This window comes from Muntiacus reevesi, chromosome 10 (genome assembly GCF_963930625.1).
Source record: "Muntiacus reevesi chromosome 10, mMunRee1.1, whole genome shotgun sequence".
Taxonomy (NCBI): Eukaryota; Metazoa; Chordata; class Mammalia; order Artiodactyla; family Cervidae; genus Muntiacus; species Muntiacus reevesi.
This window is the reverse complement of record NC_089258.1, coordinates 77,961,624-77,982,314: the sequence shown is the minus strand read 5'-3', so window position 1 is coordinate 77,982,314 and position 20,691 is coordinate 77,961,624. Positions and strand designations below refer to the sequence as shown.

Genomic DNA, 20,691 nt, shown 5'->3' with positions numbered 1-20,691 from the left:
GGTTTAAGCACGAGTATAGACAGAACGACCCAGGGCTGCTTATACAGTGACAGTCACAGATGCCTCCTCTTAATCCACAGATTAGCGCTCCCTAGAGCCACAGCTGGGGGGCGCGGGCAGCTGTATTTAAGTCCTCCTCAGGTGATCCTGGTACCCATCTCCACCTGTTGGAAGAACCAGCCCTGTATTTTATAGATGAGAGAATCAGGGCAAAGTCAAATGGCTTGCCTACAGCTGGCTCACTGGTTTCAAGATTTTATCACCAGATAGTGTGCAATTTCAGAGTTTTATGGCTGGAAGAAATTTTCCAGGGCATCAATTCTGTAACTCGCTTTATGGCTCCATATAAATGACACTTGTTCATACCATTTCCAAGTCAGATATGAACACAGAGAAATAGTGTTTTCTCAAAGCCTGTCTTCTGTTCTGGCCAAGGTAAAGATCAAAATGTCAGTCACCAAAATTTCTTTATAATTTTAATGGATACTTTTTGTTAATTTCAGAAACAGCAAGTTATTTGCAGTATTTTTTATTATGTAACCTGTGATGCCCTGTAACTTTTTTTTGAAACTATAGAATATTAAAAACTGAAGTGAAAGATTAAAATTTTTTATGAGTTACTTATTCAGTCTTAGCTAGAATTTTCACTACTTTATTAGAGTTTCTTTTGGAAATCTGGTTGATTTTTAACTGGTTTTTTTGTTTGTTTGTTTTCTTTTCTTTTCAGGGTGTCTTACCTTGGAAACAGCACAGTTTGGCTTCCACGTCTTCTCTGAGCTTAGAGAATCCTCTTTTCACCATGTCGTCAGTAGGGACAGAAAACCAGGTTTGTTCCTTCAAGACGTGTCCCAGTGCCTTGGAACAGCAGCATTCCCAGAAGTAAATAATCATGTCAGATGCCTGTGAAAAGACCGTAGGGTCAAGTGACCCGATATAATATTCTTGGAAGAATGGTTTAAAAAAAACTGAAGAAAAGGCAAATTTCAAGAAGCAACCCAATGCGGTGTAGCACTTTTGAGCAGCTGAAAGAAGATAGTTCTGCAATTACAAAGTGGCCTGCCTCGCGTGTCTTACACTGTCTTTGTTAACCCGTTGCTTTAGTGTGTAATATTGAGTAATTATTTCCTCTACTGCTAAAGCTGGTAATCTGCTTACAATCAGAGTTTGCTTCTGGGTGGACAGAAGAGTAGTAGATATAATAGGGGAAACGTGAGCTTGTAATAGGATGCTGGCCCCAGACGTTGACTTTCACTGAAGAATTCCTCAAAGTGCCGGATGTCGAGGAATTGCTTCTTCTCAGTGATTGTTCAAAACTCTGTGACTTCAGGTTCATTTCCTTTATCTTCCGCCGGCCTGTGTATGTGCCTGCTTTTTTCTTGCGTGGATTTTTGGAAAAATCCGATGACTGTGTTTTTTCAGCTTAAAAATAAGAATTATATGAATCATAGCTTCATGAACAGACTTTCCTAGGATCAAGAGTAGAGTAATTGTCATTCTTTTTCTTTCTTTCTTTTTTTTTTTTTTTTTTTTACTGTTTTTATGTTCTTATTAGGTGTTTTGTTTTCTTCCTCTGTTTTCTAGAGGGAAATGAAGCATGATCACGATGTTCTGTTTTTAGTTATGTAGGAGACCAGATGTAGAATTTACAGGAAATTTACATCTTTTCCCCATTATTGTTCTAACCTTGTTTTAAGCTTCCACCAGACTTCTTTGTAGCAATATTGATGTAAAGGCCACATTCTTACTCTGCCCTTTCTTTTTTACTGCCATAGTAAGAAGCAGGGATTTCTCCACACACTGATAAGCCCAAAAAGAGAAAAAGTGAGAGAGAGGAAGCTTTTGTGATCAACAAATGAAGCAGTTGATCAGTAAGGTCATTACTGTGTGTGTACATGTGGTCAGCGTGAAAGTCAGTGTGTGGGTTAGAGCTAAGATGGTTAACAGGCATGAGTAAATTGGACTGTTTTCAGCTCTTCTAACTTTTGCTAAGTCAGTTGACTTTATCAATACCTTTTCTCCTCTGGAGATTGTGGAAACCATTGTTCTTAAACAAGTTTTACCCAACAGAGAAACAGAAACAAAACAGATTTTAAAATTCAATAAAGCGAAATTCCTGAAACCATTTGTCTTTTTTTTTTTTTTTAGTATTTCCTTTCACAGAGGCTTCTTTTACCTCATTCCTTTTTTTTTTTTTTTGCCTTTCTGCCCTGCCTACTTCTCACCTGGTCTCACTTTTGCATTTGTTTCTCATCTGTCCAGAATTTCTTGTTTGGTGTCTTTCCTTCCTGCCTTTTTCTATGACTCAGCCTCCCATCAAGAATGCTCTCTGTTCTCTTTCCCCTCGGTTTCCTTGGGCGTGCCCCTTCCCAGCCAGCCCCCGCAGTCTTGTCTTGTTGTCACTTGTCGGCCCTGGTTTCCCGCCTTGCCCCACTCATTTCTGTCGCTTCCCCTTGGGTGATGACTTCTGTACCACCTTGCCTCTTCTGTCTGTAGCGCTCCCTGGCCTGTCATGGGCTTCATCTAGCTCTGATTCCTGCTCAACACACTGCGTTTATTGTTGTTTTCTTCCTACGCCTTTTGTGTATTTGCTCCATGAGCCTTTTTCTGTTTTCCTCGTCCCTGGGTGGCAGGCATTGCTAGATGAATTTGTTGGCTGTATTTGCATGGAACCCACGTCCTTGCTGTGTATTTCCTGGGTAGCCAGGATGAATCAGTTATTATTAACTTTTCTTGGAACATTGAGCTTCCTGTGTTTTCTGCTTCTAAGAATTAGATGGGTATTCTAGAAGACTAAACTTACTCCAAAGAGAGGGTAATCATACAATGCTGGCATTTTTAACTCTTTATTCAAGAGTTCTTGCCTTTTCAGTTCACTGCCTTGCCTTGAAAGAGTAAAGACAGACATTCAAAGCAGGTTTGGGGTTAGGGGTGGCTGGAAAATGGGAAGAGAAAGGTAAATACCACAAAAGGACACATAGTTTCTAGAACGGGAAGGAAAACTAAAACCACAAACTGCAGACAGTTTAAGATTTATTAGGTAAAAGGTCCCCTAAAAGGGTAAAAAGTATCAGTAATTCTGTCACTGAATGTTAATACAAGGTCATCTTTTTTTATACTTTCAAGTTCTAAGACTTGAATAACAAAACAAATTTAATCTTGTAAATATTTTATTTGAGAGACTTGATGTCTCCTTAAGTATTAACCTGTGTCATTTTGTAACAGTCTCAAAGTGTCATTAATAACCAAGCCAGTTAGCTTCTTGCCTTGGAAAGCATATAAATTGTATACTCTTGCCCTTTTGGACTCTGGAGTCCTGATGAAAAGGTAGCTTTTTAGCAAAATGTTAGGCTGTTGATGATTTACCTTGTCATATTTTTTCCTTCATTCTTGCATGTGTTATGAGTGTGGTGCTGTGTGAATAAACTACTGAAAGTAGACTAATGTGAGTACAGACGCAGCTTTATTAAACGTAAAAAGGAAAACCCTGTAAACCGCATAGTGTTCGTTGCACAGTAATCTCTGACTCTCTGCGACCCCCTGAACTGTATAGGCCAGCAGGCTCCTCTCTCCATGGAATTCTCCAGGCAAGAATACTGAAGTGAGTAGCCTTTCCCTTCTCTAGGGGAACCTCCCCAACCCAGGGACTGAATCTGGGTCTCCTGCATTGCAGGCAGATTCTTTACTGTCTGAACCACCAGTCAAGCCCATACAATGTAGTATCTAAATACTGCTTTTAAGAACCACCCAGCAAATGGAAGCTGATCATACTGAATCTTCTGCCACAGCCTGCCCTGATTCTGATGGTGGTTGTCAGGTATCTTGTAGCTGATTCTGTCACGTTCACCACTTGTAAGCAGATAATAAAATCAACATCAGAACCACTGTTAGGTAACTAACAGGAAATGCGTGCAGGTGTGCTGAGTGCAGCACTGTGGTCTGAGGTTCCAGAGATGGGCCAAAGGGTCGGCTCTTCTCTCCAGAAACTCATCACTGGGTAGGGAATTGATGAGTGAATGATCACAATGCAGTGGGGCAAATGCAAGAGTGTATTTACATAAGCAGCAGCTATCACAGGAACAGATTAATGGAGAGAGTCAGAAAGTATAAGTCAGAAACCTCAAAATGTCAGATACAATGTGTAGATAATGGGTGTGTGTGTTGTGATGATGAATTCATGGGTGGTCCCTCCCTTATTACCTGTGTGAGTCGGACAGCTTCCTTAAAGCACTCAGACACAGTGTCTCCACCTAAAATAGTGAAAATCGTCTAGTAATCTTGCGTGGGTTAAATGAGGTAATATGTGTAAGGGGCCATATGGTTCCTTATGGGCTTCCCAGGTGGCTCTAGTGGACGGTCCCTTCTTCAATTATTGTTTAAAATTTGGAGAACGAGACACCCGGGAGAGAACGTGGCAGATGAATGTACTCTTACACCGTAGACAATGTTGCTGCCCGAAACACGTGGAGTTCCCGCCTCACACATGCTTTTGTAGTTTTTAGGAAAACTTACCTTACAAAAACCTTATAGTCAATCTCGCTCTCTTTTTTTTTTTAAACCAGAAGTTTATTTCCCTTAGTCTACCTGCCAGATGCAGTTCTCAATGACAATTATTTCTTCCCATAAGTCACATCCATTCTCAAATTTAAAATTTGCTCACTTAAGTGTATGTGATAAAAATATGCCATTAGCTTTTAAAGTGTTTAACTAGAGTGACATCACTGGGATGGGTTCTCGTAACAACTGCTTTCAGAAAATTTGGAGGAAGACTTACTGGATTCAGATGCTTTGGAATGTGTTATAAAGTCAGTCTTGGTGTAGTCATAATCTCAATGCCTGAATTTAATGTGAACCTGAATTTAGTTCCTGGATTATATCTACGTTTTTGTTCTTTCAAAAGGTGTTTATGTTAACTTCTTTCACCAGAACCGGACTGCACAATCTGCATTTTCTAGTGTAGTAGAAAAAAATTGACGGGCTTCCCTGGTGGCTTAGTGGTAAAGAATCCACCTGCCAATGCAGGAAACATGGGTTTGATCTCTGGATTGGGATGATCCCCTGGAGAAGGAAATAGCAACCTACTGCAGTTTGCTTGCCTGGGAAATTTGATGGACAGAAGACCCCAGCAGGCTACAGTGCATAAGGTAGCGAAAGAGTTGGACACGACTTAGCGCCTAAACAATGACAACAAGAAAAAATTGGCACAATGATTTAATATTATTTTGTTTATGGTTGGATTCATTTCTTCCTAAAATTAGCAGGTCTTAAAATATAGGTCTGTCTTAGACCATATGGTAAATCAGGCTGGGTTAAGTTTTAACTGGAGACAAATGATTCTTCTGATCTGGGATGTTTAGCTTCGTTACAAAAGTCCACTAATATCATGATTAGATTTGTCTATTCTCTTGTGATTTTGTGTATTATAAGCCTTATATTTGGGATAATTTTTAAACATCAGTATTGAGACAGAACTACCAGCCCTGAATTTTGATCAAAATATGTGTCTTGTCTAAAGCATCTTCAGTAAAGTTCATTGTTTGCAGTCCAGGGATTTGCATCAGTTTGGTTTGTGTTTTATGGCTGGTGTTAATTTGTATTGACATTCCATTCACAGGTAGGGAAAGTGTATTTCCATAGCAAGGGAGGCACTTGGTACATTACTGTTCCAAAGTTTAGTTTTAAGCTGGCTATGATTGGACAAGTGGCTTTCACTTAGTATTCTCAGCAGCAGTCCTGTGGGCACGTTAATGTGTTTAATCGTCCTAATGAATGTCTAGTTAGCAGAGGCTCTGGGACCTCGCAGCAGATGGCGTGAGATGGGCTGAGCTGCTGATCTTGTCTCTGGGTGCTCCCTGCTATAGTCTTTGAGACGTGAAATCTTTTTCTGATAGTGTTTGATTTTTTCTTGAAATTTTTAATATTATTATTATTGATAACAATAACAATTGCCCTTATGGAACCTCAGTAGGGTCAGGCTCTTGACATACATTGAACTCTTTGCTACCACTCAGATAATTTCTAATAAAATTTGAGGTGATAAAATATATTTATGTAGTATATAAATACATGTTTATATTGATAAATAGGCAAATAAATGTTAGGTCAGTTCTGCAGATCCATAGGCTTGTTGTGTTACATTTTCCCCAGTGTTAAAATGAGGGCAGAGGAGTTGATTGAACCACCCAAGGTCACACCGACAGTAAATGGTGAAACTCGGATTACACTCCAGGTCTGATTAAATTCCACGCTTTCCGTCACTTTTAAAATGTTTGCCTTTTTAAAATATACTGCCTTTTGAAATGTTTCCTCTTGAAAAAGTTAAAGTTCAGTTGTTTTATAAGTGCATATTATTTTGAACTAAGATGGACTCTATATAAATTCTATGTGAGACACCTAATTTTTCCCCAAAATAAAGCAACAGTGTTCTTGACTATGGAAATTAATGAGGCTCAATATTAAATGTAACCAGTGCTCAGTGGAGAGACAAAACCAACTACTCTAGAAAAGTACAGAGGAGGCGGTGAAAATCGCTAGGTCAGTGATTTGATGTATGATTGGTCTTTTGCCATATAGACTTTTTGGCATATAGATATGTATTGTGTATTTTTTAAGCAAAACTAGTTTTATAACGTGCTATCTAGAGACTCATCTTTCTTATATTATATATTGGTCACCATTCTGAAGCATCATGAGTTGATACATCTTCATTAAAATTTTCCTTTTTCCGTTTTTGAAACTAATCTTTTTATTTTGGGAGAGTTTGGGGCTTATAGAATACCGCAGAGCTAGTGCTGAGAGGTCCCCGTTTCCCTGTCGTTAACATCTCACCTTGGTGTGGTGTGTTTGTCAGAACTAATGAGCCAGTGTTGATACGTCGTCATTAGCCAAAGTCCCCGCTTCCTCAGACTTCCCTGGTTTTTATCTCCTGTCTTTCTGTTCCAGGACCCCAGCCAGGACGCCAGGCTTCAGTCCTCACGTCTCCTCAGGCTCTTCTTGCCTGGGACAGTCTCTTAGACTTCTCTTGGTTTTTATGACTTGGACAGTCTGGGGGTGGGGGGCGTACTGGTCAGATACTGTTGAGCGCCCCTCCACTGGGATCTGTCTGACGTTTTTCTCCTGGTTCAACTGGAGTCGTGTGTTTGGGGGAGAGAGACCGCTGGGGCAGAGTGTGGTTTTCGTGGCATTGTTTCAGGGCGACCTCCTGTCTGCGTGACTGTAGCCTTGGTGTCCCGGCTGAGGGGCGCTTGTCAAGTTCTCCTGCGAGTTCCTCTTTGTGCCTTTTCCACCGGTGCTCTTGGGAAGAAGGCAGCCCCCACGTCAGGAGTGGGGTCCTGCTCCACCTCCTTGGGGCGGGGGATCTCCCCACTGTGTTTGGCACCTTCCGCACAGGGCGTTTGCTCTCCCAGTTATTCATTTATCCTGTCTTTGATTTATACCCATGCAGACTGATGGATAATTATACTGGTGTTATAATCAGATACAGTACAATCATATTGCTCTGATGGCTCCAAGTGGCCAATCAGAAGAGCTCTCATTGGTTCCTGTCTCCCTTTGCTATACCCTGTTTTTGTAAGTTTTTTTTTTAATGTGGACCATTTTTAAAGTCTCTAATGAATTTGTTAGAACGTTGTTATCTGTTTTATGTTTGGTTTTCTGGTCATAAGGCATGTAGGGTCTTAGCTCCCTGACCAGAGAGTGAACCCCAACCCCCTGCATTGAAAGGTGAAGTCTTAACCAGGGGAAGTCCTCATACTCTGCCGTTGTGGGTTAATATCTTCCTTTTTTCACACAGCTGCTTGGTACTCCACCGTACAAGTATATGATAATATGTCTGATCCCTCTTTGGTAGTCCATTGTACGAGTATACCGTAATGTATTTAATCCCTTTTTGATAATTTAGGTATCAGGTTTCTCGCCATTGTAAACAATGCTGTGATGAGCAGTCTTCAAAAACTGCACTTATAAAATGTTTGGTCATCCTGGGGCAGTTGCTGTGTTAAAGGGCCTGCCAGTGTTATGTTTTCAGTGTCCCTGACTTCCTCCTAAGGCTCTCTTAAGCAGCTTTCTGGGGAGTGAGCGTTTTCACCAGACCTACGAAAACAGTGGTGTGTTTATCGCTGTTGTTGCCTCCCTTTTTGCTTTTTTTTTTCATGGGATCAGGGCTGGTGGTGCAGGTGGCACCAGAGGTCCTGAAAGCTGCTTTGAGAATTAATCTCCACGTCTCTGTCGCCCCGGCCTTATCTGTCAGCTTGTGACCAATCTTGTTTAAAATTTCCATCCACTCCCCCCACCCCCACCACTGTATTATTTGCATTGAATTTATGGATGGAGTGATGAAGGGGAGAAAGTTTCCTCTTGCTTTTTCTAAGCCAGACTGAAGCCAAGCCTAACTGCATTACTATCTTTAAAACTGTTTTATTGCAGACAAATACTCACCTTGCTCATCCTTGTGGTCATCCTACGCAGATTCCTGTCTTCTGCTAACCTCATTCAGACCATCTTGCCTGTCTTTTGACAAGATTGCAGACTTTCCCTTTTCTTTCGTGAATAGGCTTTGTTATAATCAGCTTTGTTTTCCTCTGTGGTATTTCTGAATTTTGGCTCACTTTTATCTCCTATTTTCATTCATCAAGCACCTTTTAAAGGGGTGTCACCCTTCTCATTTCTAAGCAGAAGTTTAAAGGTAAATAAGAAATAACCACAGTTTCACATTCTTCTCTGGTCAAGTGCATCCAGTTATCCAGGGCTAATGTGTATCGTGGGTTTTTAATTCTCAGAAGACACACTTTCAACCCAGTGTGCTGTGAATGTGGGCCTTTTTAAGATTTACATCTGTAGCATTTCACCTACTCTACCTATTTTAAACTACCTTTTAAACCCTTCTTGATGCAGAAATGGCTCTTCTTTTCTCCTTAAAATCCTCTTTGCTTTGAGATGGTCTTTTCTTAACTTTGATATCATTGCTCTGTGCCAGCTGCGTGCCCTTGGTTGCATTTCTTACCTTCTCTTTCTGTTTCCTCATCTGGAAGTGCGGCTCTTCAGCGGCAGCCACCTCACTGGACCGAGTGTTGACTGAACAAGATCCGCTGTAATGCCTGGTGTGCGATATTGCAGATATGCTCTGTAAGTATTCCCGCCATCTTTTCCCCTCCAGCTATCTGGCATACCTCCCTTTACTTGTCCATGAACGTAAAACTGTTAGTTGCTCAATTGTGACCAACTCTTTGTGACCCCAGGTCTTACAGACACTGGCGGGACTGCAGCCCGCCAGGCTCCTCTTTCCTTCGGATTCTCCAGGCAAGAATACTGGATTGGGTAGCCATCCCCTTCTCCAGGGGATCTTCCTGAACCAGGGATCAACCATGGGTCTCCTGCACTGCAGGCAGATTCTTCTTTACCATCTGAGCCACCTGCATTCCATTAGATTAAGAAAAATGGTTTATCATAAGTAGTTTTATGTTTCCTTCAAACTCATTTTAAACTTTTTGTCTTGAAATGGTTACGGATTCACGGAAAGTTTAAAAATACAGAGAGGTCCTGTGTGTCCGTCACCCAGTTTCCCACAAAGTCAGCTAGTATAAGAGCAAAGACAGAAGACGGACCTTGGTGCAACCCACAGAGCTTACTTGGATGTCTCCAGTTTTACAGGTGTGCATTTGTGTCTGTGTAGTTCTGTACCCTGGTACAACCCACAGAGCTTACTCTGTTGTCTCCAGTTTTACACACACGCATTTGTGTGTATGTAGTTCTGTGTAGTTCCATCACGTGTGAAACTGAAATTCACTCAGTCATGTCCGACTGTTTGCAACCCCATGGACTATACAGCCCATGGAATTCTCCAGGCCAGAATACTGGAGTGGGTAGCCTTTCCCTTCTCCAGGAGGTCTTCCCAACCAAGGGATCGAACTTGCTTCTCTTGCACCTCCTGCATTGCAGGCAGATTCTTGACCAATGAGCCACCTGGGAAGTCCCCTACTGTGAAAGCCACTCAGTCATTCTGACTCTTTGTGACCCCATGGACTGTATAGTCCATGGAATTCTCCAGGCCGAATACTGGAGTGGGTAGCCTTTCCCTTCTCCAGGAGGTCTTCCCAACCCAGGGATTGAACTCAGGTCTCCCGCATTGCGGGCAGATTCTTTACCAGCTGAGCCAGCAGGGAAGTCCAAGAATACTGGGTGGGTAGCCTATCCCTTCTCCATCAGATCCATCACGTGTACATTCACGTAACCCACCACCACAGATCCCATCAGATCCATCCATCCACCCATCTCCATCAGATCCATCACGTGTACATTCACGTAACCCACCCACCACCACAATCAGGACATGGAACTGATGCATCAAGGCTTTGATGCAAGGCTTTCTGCTTGCTACTCTGTCATAACCCTCGCTCTGCCCACCAACCCTGGGTAACCTCTAGTCTGTTTTCCAGCTTTATAATTCTGTCATTTTGAGAATATTATATAAATGGAATTGTGCAGCACGTGACCTTTTGAGACTAGCTTTTTAAACCCATGATGCCCCTGCGATGCCTTCTTGCTGTTGTGTATATCAGTAGTTCCGTTTTACTGCCTAGTACTGGTCGTGGTATGGGTGCATCACAGTTGAACCATTTGTCCTTTGGAAGCGCATTTGGGTGGTTTGCTGTTCATTGCTGTTACAAATAAAGCTGTTATGAGGAGCCACGTGCAGGTGTTTTGTGTGGACCCGAGTTTTCATTTCACAAATGCCTAGGAATGCAGTTCCTTGATCAGAACTTTTTGGATGGGCTGTTGAAAGCTTCTTTGAAAATACATGCTAATACCATCCACACTTACATATAAAGGCAATTAAAGTAACATACGTTGTCATTGTCTTTTGTTTTAAACTATCTGCTTGAATTGTGGCATGCGTCCAAAGTATAGAATCTTGTCTTCTTTGTACTGTAATGTAGTGGGTACTAAATAAATATTTCATTTGGCTAATGAATCCCCTTTCATATTTTATTAGCATGTTTTCTTGGGTATATTATTGTTCTCAGATACTAAATTTGAGTGGGACAGGTATTTCATATAATGGTTTTTCTGGTTTTCAATATTCTGTGATGTGGTAGAGATTAATTTTTAAAAATACCTCTAGATTAGCACAAAAAATCAGCAAGTCCATCATTGACTATCTGGCAACATTTCAGATAATCGATAGGTCAGTGCTAATGCTTTTTGCTTTCCAACATCATGTTTGGGGGTCCTAAAATGTTTCATAAAATCATTGCCTCCAAAGTTTATAATAAATGATGAGTCATTATTCAGGTGAAGCTACACATACTCTTTTGACATGTGAAGGGCTTCTATTGATGATAGCCATGGATTTGAACAACTTTATTAATACATTTGCACCAACCTAATAATTTGGCCATCAGAAGTCCACATAAGGATGATATGAATTTATAGACAGTAGACAGGATCAACTGATTTGATCAGTTTTGGCTTTCCCACATATGACTATCTTCTAGCCTTTAATTAACCGGTAAAATGTTCTTTGTAAAAAAAAAAAAAAAAATGGAAGAAAGGAAAGAGTGAAATGTAGAAAGCAGTGATTCTTAACTCTGTTCAAATTATCTCATTAGCTTTAAGAATGAAACAAGTACCTACGAACAGGCCACTTAAATTAGAATCGTTGAAAGTGCCGCCCAGGCACTGGTATTTTTAAAGAACGCTTCCAGGTAATTCTGATGTTTAGCCAAGGTTGAGAACCCCTGAACCAGCAGGCAACAGTGTCTCTGCTCTTGTGTCTTCGCTTTAGAATGGGCTAGTGTTTGTGCTTCATGCATGCATCTCCCACATATTGGATTCACGGATTCTGCAGTCCTTTTATTTATGGCTCTGCCGAGATGGATATTTTCCTAAGGGGGGAAAAAAATCACACCTGTGGACTGTGGACACATTTAATCTACAAAACACAGCTTTCATAAGTATAACAGAAGAATGCCTGTGACAGTGAATCAAGTACCCAACAGTGAAAAACTCAGAATCACTGAAAAGTCAAAAGGAAGTTAGATTTGGTCCAAGGCATCTTGTGGGTGGGAACCTTTTGGGGACATCAGAAAACCTGCCTGAAGTGTTGGGGTGAGAGAGCTGAGTCTGTTTATAGATCTGTTGTCAACTTTATTTAGTTTCTTTTCTTTTTAAAATGTATTGCTTTGCAAAATCAGTATTTGCTTGTAACACGTGAACGTACACAAGGATGAACAACAACATTCATTCCTCCCCACCGTGTTCACGGATGTGAATTCTACACCTTTTCCTATATTCAAAACAGTATGTTTAATGACAATAAGATTTGTTAGGGGTTTTTTTTTTTTTTTTTTTTTTTTTGCTTTTCAAATAGGATCATACTCAATACATTATTCTAAAGCTTTCTCTTCCTCCATAACAGATCATGGCTATTTCTCCAGATCAATAGATCAGATCTAACTCTCGTTTTCAAAAAATGAATAACAGTTTCAACATATATAATTTATTCAGTCATTTCCCTGAGGATGGATATTCAAGATGGCCCCTCCTTTTTTCCACTATAAACAGTGTTGCAACACGTATCTTTGTATGCATAACTTTTGTATCTAAAGTATTCTTATAACCTGTGGCTTGGTTTTCCTCAGATTTCTTAGTTTCTATCTTCTCTGGTAGAATTAGTGAGTTAAGGTCCGTTGAGTTCCAATTAATTGGCTTCTTCAGGGTGTTGTTGGGCATTAGATAGAGAATCATTTATTTTAGAAATGGATCTGAATGGATCCTAATGACCATAGATATTTTTCATAGCTTCTAGAATTTCTAAGTTTACCTCAACAGGCCAATGGATGGGCTTCATGGAGGTCCTGGAACCATCTGATCTTGATTGCAAAACTGTGTACATGGGACATCGCTTTGCCGACAATGGTCTGTCTAGTCAAAGCTGTGGCTTTTCCAGTAGTCGAGTACGGATGTGAGAGTTGGACCATAAAGAAGGCTGAGCCCTGAAGAACTGATGCTTTCGAACTGTGGTGCTGGAGAAGACTCTTGAGAGTCCCTTGGACTGCAAGATCAAACCAGTCAATCCTAAAGGAAAGCAACCCTGAATATTCACTGAAAGGACTGATGCTGAAGCTGAAACTCCAATACTTTGGTCTCTTGATGTGAAGAGGCGACATGCTGGGAAAGATTTAAGACAGGAGGAGAAGGGGACAACAGAGGACAAGATGGTTTGATGGCTTCACTGACTAGATGGACATGAGTTTGCGCAAGCTCCGGGAGATAGCAAAGGACAGGGAAGCCTGGCGTGCTGCAGTCCATGGGGTCACAAAGAGTTGGACCCAACTGAGTGGCTGAACAACAAATCCTGTGATGGCTTTCATCAGATTTTCAGCAGAGCTGTTGCCTCAAGAAAGGCTGAAAATGGATAAAATCAGATGGTAGTTCTGAGCCTTGAGGTTCTATAAAGGGATCTTTGGGACCACAGGAAACTTTTAAGTTCCCGTTGATAGCACATTTAAATCACAGTGTCCTCTTTCTGTAAAGACTGGATTGAGAGAAGTTTATCTAACTTTCCAGATGACATCCACCTAGGAGAGATGACTAATGCCATACAGAGCAGACTCTCGAATCAGAATCATCTGGATAGCTTGTGGCAGCGTTCTAAATAAAATCACCAAGAGGAAGCATCTGCAGGAGTCGAGAATTGGCTCACCTGCACCCAAGAAGATCAGCTAGGGTTTATTTGACCACAGGCTTCTGCAAGCCTCCCTGTGATGCAGCTGCTAAAAACAGGCGTTGGACCACACCTGGGGGCTGTGTTGACGCCTGTGACCGACGCTTCGGTGAGACACCAGCAGAGCAGGGAGACGAGTGATGGGCTGAGAAGTGGAGTCACTGAGGATCCCCCGGGGGAGGAGTTTGTTATTGGAGCAGGGGGAGAGGGTGTGAGAGAGCAGCGCAGATCAAGGACCGGCAGGACCGGAGGGGGGTTTGCAGAGCTTGTGCTGTGGATCTCAGGTGCTCAGTAAATATTTGATGAATGGAAATTACAAGGCAAAGGATTTTGACTCCATCTGAGCTCTAGTGAGGGCTTCCCTGGTGACTCAGCCGGTTAAGAATCCACCTGGAATGCGGGAGACTTGGGTTCAATGCCTGGATCAGGAAGATTCCCCTGGAGGAGGGCATGGCAACCCACTCCCGTATTCTTGCCTGGAGAATCCCATGGACAGAGGAGCCTGGTGGGCTACAGCCCATGGGGTTTCAAAGAGTCAGACACGACTGAGCGACTTAAGCACGGCACGCAGCACAAACACCTAGTGAGAGGTCTCCGGTGACGGGGTGGGGCCCTGCAAAGTCATGACTTCAAGCCTAGTGATGGGCGACCAGGACCGGGGCTTTGGAGGGAATCCTCCTGTGAGGGGGAGGTTGTGCTCTAGGACTTCAGTACCCTTTTCACTGGATCATCATATTTCTTCTCTTGGGTACCTGAATTCTAGAACAGGAGAAAATTCTAGGATAATGTTGCAGGCTCTTTTAAAGTACTTTTTTGATGCTTTTAACTCAAAGGCTACATGACTGCCAGTATAGGTATTTTTTAAAGGTGGCGGAATGTTGAACTGTAACAGGTTTTTATCTGAAACGTGCAGTGCATAAATTATTCCACTGTTAAACCTGAAGTAACTAGTCTAGACTTGTAGTGTGTGGTTTAAGAGTTTATTTTTGTTTCTTTAGAGAGGAGAAAAGCCACATTCTTTTCATGCTACAAAAAGAGTAAAAAAGGAAATTTCACCACTTCCTGGCTTCGTTGTGGCCTCCGGGAACACAGGACACTTATCTCCATTGGGCTAATTGTTCTGAATCCTGACTCAGATGATAATAGCTCTGCACGGAATTTGTGTCATGTCTGTTGTCTACACAGGCCTGCACCTGAGTCTGCACACTGCCCTGCGAAAGTGTAGCTCTGATACTTCACCTGGTTGAGACGCAGGTATCTCTTTTTGTCGCTCAAATAATTGAAATAATATCAGAATCCTTTTGATGGTGGAAATAAATATTGTCAGGTTTTTTTTTTAATATAAAGTATTGGAAGAAAAAAAAGAAACCTGTATCTCACACTAGTGGTTTTAGAAGAGGGTGAGAGCTGCTACCACTTAGGACCATGGTTTCCACTCCTCTTTCTGGTGCCAGAGATGGTAGTTAGGGGGTGGGCTGTGCCGCTGGCTGGCTCGGCAGCCCTGCTCTCCCGAGTCTTGTTCACTCATTTGTAGAGACAGGGAGGGATAGCACTTACCCTGCAGAGAGGCACTTAGCCCGTGCTGGAACTCCAACCGAGTTTAGGGAACGCCCTAAACATTTCACGGCTGTCTTCCACTGTCCCCTCCTTCTGGAACTCTGCACGAGTTTAGGAAACGCCCTAAGCATTCTACGGCTGTGTCTTCCACCATCCCCTCCTTGAGCCCCTTTCTTTTTTCTTTTTCCCCCCCTGATTCAGCAGATAATGTCATCGCTATGTCTTGTACCGTCTTGAACACGGCATACCTAAAGGTGGTGTTTGTGTTCCCTCCCCCGCCCCTTCCTCCTCCCCTACTGAACCTACTTCTGCCCCGTCCTCCTGTCTCCCCTTTTTTAATGAATGGAGACCCCTCACCAGGCATGCTGGGGGCTCTGGAGTCTTCCTATCTGGGATTGAATCCCCGCTCCACCGCCTCACGCTGCCCGGCCTTGGACAGGCTCCTTAATGCCTCTCGATCTCGATTTCTTCAGTGATGAATAAGATGGCAGTTCATCTTCTAGGACTGGGAAGACTCACTGAGATGAATACACATTAGCGCTTAGTGGCGTTCCTGACGTTTAAGTAGGTTGATCACTTACAACTCTCAAGCTGGAAATGGTGGCGGCAGCCCGAATCCCTCTGCTTCCCTTCACCTGGGAGTCCTCAGTGCTGTTGATTCTACCTCAAGTGTCTCTCCTCTTTCTAGTCACTGCTTTTAGGGTCAGGATTTCCTCACTTGAATCCACTACTCAAAAGAGGTTCATAACCCCTCGAAATTATTTGTACATTTTTTGACATATGTGCATTTTTTCTTAGGAAAAGGCTTTTAGCTTTTCTTTTTTTTTAAGGCTTTTAACTTTTATCACTCACTTTCACGTAGGTCGGTGACCCAGAAAAGGTTAGTACTAACTACTGGCGTAGACTCTCCTCTCTTTGTCCGTATCCAGGAACTTGTAAATGAACATTCCTACCCTGGTCTCTGTGCCTCTGACCTACTCTTTTATTTTTTAATTTTAGAATGTTATTTATTTATATTTTCATTTTTACTTTTTGGACTCACCCCATGGCGTGTGGGATCTAGTTCCCTGACCAGGAATTGAACCCACGCCCTCTGTGCTTGAAGTGTGGCGTCTTAACCAGTGGACCACCAGGAAAGTCTCTCTGGTCTGCTCTGCACTCTGCTGCTCAGTTCACTTTTTCCTTTTTTTTTTTTATTGTTCTTGCATCCTCATCCTGCTTGTTTGGTTGTGTTGACTCCCTGTTGCCTGTAGTGACTGTTCTTATCCCAACCACATGCTAGGATCACATGAGAAGACTTTTAAAAACACCAACACCCAGTCCCCATCCTCGACCAATTAATTGATACTAGTAAATACCAGACATCAATTCTGTCTTAAAGTTTCCCAGGAGATTTTGATGTGTAGCCGGAGTTGAGAGCCTCAGGGTGGCGGGTCGGTGCGCTGATCAGGGTTCGCATTGCCCGCAGGGACCTCAGTCATTGCCTTTTCCAGCCTAATCTTCTGCCTCTTCCCCCATTCACATCCTGTCACTCACACCCCCGGCACATAGTTCTTGCTGTTCTTAGAACAGACTCTGAGCTTTTGCCTGTCCTGATCGCTCAGCTGTTTCTCTGCCTGGTCCTTCCATCACAGACCCTCCTCTCGATGCCAGAGACAGCCGCAAGCCTCCTTGAGCAAACTCCTGTTAGTTACATAGGCCTTATGCTGTATTAGTTATCTCTGTGTCTGCCTGCCATACCGCACTGAACTCCTAGAAGGTAAGATCCTTATTTATTTCATCCTTCTTGGGCTTGGCACCAGCTTAAGAAGCTCCCTGAGAGTCTGACAAATAAGTAAATGAAACAGGAAAACAGCAGCCCACTCTGGGGATCAGGAAATTTATGGGGTTAGGGAGTATAAGTAAATATAGCCTAGCAGATGAGGTGAGGAAGGCTTGGCAGAAGTTTTATCCTCTAATATTGCTTTGAATTTACTACAACACTGCCTCTATTTTATGCTTTCGGGTTTTTTCTCTTTTTTTTGGCTGGGAAGCATGTGGCATCCCAGTTCCCAGACCAGGGATCAAACCTGCATCCCGCTCGTGGAAGGCGAAGTCTGACTCAGGGGAAGGCCAGGGAAGTCCCCTGTACTATTGCATTTTCGTACTTTTGTAAAAAAGATCCATGTATATGTGATTCTCGCGTGGGACTGGGAAAGTCGAGACCAGCTTTGAGAATAGCCCCAAACGCTGTTGAGCGCAAAGTCACGTCATATTTGTCTCCTGAGATGGTCCAGAGATTTCTGAATGAGAGATGGGAGTCAGCCGCTTCGATGATGGCAGCTGTTTGTTTTGCCCAGTGGATGGTCCCGACTTAGTTACTGATTTAAAGATATCCTTATACGGACAGTCCTCCAGACATTACACGCTTCTAATTCTGATCTCACCTCTGGCCTCTGTGTTTTAACTGCTGCCTTCGCTTGGCTGTCTTTAATACTTTTCTTCTCAGTGTGTCTCAGAATTGTCCAACACATTCTAAAGAATCATAACTTAAATTTGATTGATTTCCCCTTTTCTTCAGTGGCCAGAATTAGTTAAATTTTGCAAGAGATTACTTTTGGTAAATAATCTCAGAGAGACTATTTTGGATATTGTGCTGGGGGATGTTTGAGGTTTTATCCGAATTATTTTACTGAACACTGGCCCACCACTCCACTCTTAGGAGAAGAGATGGCTTGTTTAACACTTACACAAAGAACAGTAAGTACTAGTCTGATGTCATGATTTGCATGTATTTCTGATATGCCGTGTATGAACAACTAGCATACTCTTTGTCTAACTGGCTGTTTATTATCCTGTAATCCTGTATCGTATCTTAGAGTTGCATAATGAGAACAAGGATTTTCTTATTCAAAATCGAAGTGTTGGCTGGAATTTATTAATATGCTTCTCTTTTATGCATCCATCATCTTATTTAAAAAGAGGGTTTATTTTTTACTTTTTAAAATTAAAGTATAGTTGTACAATGTTTTTTAAGTAACAGGTCTACAGCATAGTGATTCATAACTTTTAAAGGCTTTGTTCCCTTTATACTTATTATAAAATATTGGCTGTGTTCCCCATGTTAAGCCTTAAAGAATCTGGATTTATCAGGAACTCCTCCGTTCGGTGTCATTTACATGAAAAGATCTTAAGTAGTGAAACTGAAAAGATTAATTTTTAGTTATTTTTTAGGAGGTTATTTTAAAAAACAGATCTGACTCAAAGAATTGGGTGATGTTCCCTCTCCTGGCAATTGGAGAGACAGGAATAGAATGTCAAGAAAAAGAACAGACCAAGTCTTACAATGTGAGCATTAAGGTCTAAAATGGGTAATTGTCTCCTGTTTCACAGTCTGCAATAACCACAGATACCCCAGTCCTGCTCGTCCTCCCTTCCTTGTGTGAACCAGGGTCTCTCTGTAAAGAAGCTGGTCTCTGTGTACCAGAGAACAGCCTCTTGGATTATTCTAATTACTGGGCTGTTACAGTTCTGAGAGCTGAGTTGTTAGTCCTTCTTTGCTTATTGCTGATATTTTGAAAAATGAGCCTTCATGGGAGCATTTGTTAAAATGAAATATACAGTGCTTGAGACAGAATCACGTACATCTATCTCAAGAGATAGCCTCTGCTCCCCCTATAGAAGCCAGGTACCTGCTGGATTCTTGTAGCCAAGTGAAGTTAGAATCTCTTACAAATATTTCAGCTGCTGTAATTTGAGGTTGATTTTGAACCACTTATTGCCAAAGTGACCACTTCTCAGTATGTCTGGCTGGGAACGGACTGCATCCGTTTACAACAAAAATATTAAAAATTAGAAAGTAAATTCTTGATTTCCCAACTCTCTTGGTAAACTGGTACCAAGCGTTGTGTTTCCCCACACACTTGGGCATTTTAGCGGCTTGGCGGCTTGAGAATAGAATATAGGAACCCTGAGAACTTACTTGAAATTATTATTAGTAAAACATTGTGGATTTGGACTGCTATTAATGAGGGTCCTTTTAGCTTTACCCTGCAAATTTCCTCTAAAAACTTAGGAGTCCCAAAGTAGGATAGATTCTCTTCTATGTACAGGTGGTTCAAACACAATTTCCCCTTCCTTATTATTTTATGTAGGTAAAATATGTATTTTTAAGAATCTGCCAAGTACCGTTCTGAGTGTGATATGTGCATTAACTCATTTTTCCAGCAGTCTGCTAATTTGCCTGTGGTGGTCAGTCAGCAGGTAGTAAAGTTGGGATTCAAATGAACCCAGAAGGGTAACTCTTACTAAGGAACTTGCTTGCAACCCTCTTTTCCTCAGAAAGTGTTAGATTTCAAGTTAGAAAGTAGGGTAACCCTTACTCTAAAAAAAGTTGTAGATGTTTCTGAAACAGATTTATTTGCTTGTGGATTGAAATAGAAATGAATATTAACTGATAATGTACCAAAAGATTTTGGAAGTTAGTAGCTTGTTGCCCAATTCTTAACAGTTTTGCTATAATTGGATGGAGTAAACTGAGAAGGTGCATTTATCATTAAGGAGCTCAAGATAACTTATTCATTCAAATTCTCTTCACCAGTGCAGTTTGATTTGTGGTAGGTGAAGTTTTTACCTATACGTTATCTGTGAAAAAGAGGTCTCTAAGCAAATAGTATAAGATAGCAGGAAATGCTTACTTATTTCAATGTAGCAGAATATTTTCAAGTACTTTGAGTATAATCTGTCAACTATCTTTAGTATTTTCATCTTAAAAATGGGAAATTCAGCTTCATATTTAGTAGATTCATGTAATAAAACTTTAGTTAAAAATTTTTCAGTTTGGATATATAACTACTTGAAGCCAAATTAGACTGGAATTAGGATTTTGTTAACCCACCTTGTGAGTCACGTAAAATCTTGTTTTTCAGGGCTTTTGTTTCCCCCCTGAAACCTTAGAGTGCAGTATATTTAAGGTTTCTTGTTTTGCATTAGCTTGAATGCTAATAACTTATAGAGGTTCAGATTGTACTTAATAAGCCTATGCTTGTTTTTCCATTGAAAGTGTTTTTATTACATGAGACATTAGTGCAGCTTTGTTTGAATCTGACAGCCATGCTAAGTCTATCTAGCAGTTTAGTATGCCTGGCGTCTCCCAGGCAGAGTTGTTGCCTGAAGAGAAAGGGGAAGGCCAGTCTCTAATCTTTTAACTGAGTGGAGGCTAATATTAGGGCATATATGACCCTGTGTTCTAGTGCAGTGTCTGTGAACTTCAAAGGAAAAAATATATTTATATATATACGAATCTAGCATCTAGTACATACCAGGTTCTGTCCTTGAGGATACAGCTATATCTATATTTCTATATTCATGCACATCTGTCTACCTATCTTGCTATGTATGCACAAACGTGTGAGTTTGTTTATTTAACAGAATGT

At 41.6% G+C, this 20,691-nt stretch overlaps 1 protein-coding gene across 2 annotated transcripts in view; it reads left to right on the top strand.

Moving 5' to 3' along the window:
• Positions 1–20,691, top strand: part of SLC20A2 (solute carrier family 20 member 2) — a 108,927-nt gene that overhangs the window by 4,857 nt on the left and 83,379 nt on the right. Inside the window, exon 2 of one of the 2 annotated variants that reach the window (XM_065946345.1) lies at positions 728–826. The exons of the other annotated variant lie outside the window; for it this stretch is intronic. The gene's annotated coding sequence lies outside the window, so the exon portion shown is untranslated. The remainder of the gene's footprint in view (positions 1–727; positions 827–20,691) is intronic. 2 annotated transcript variants of the gene reach the window in all.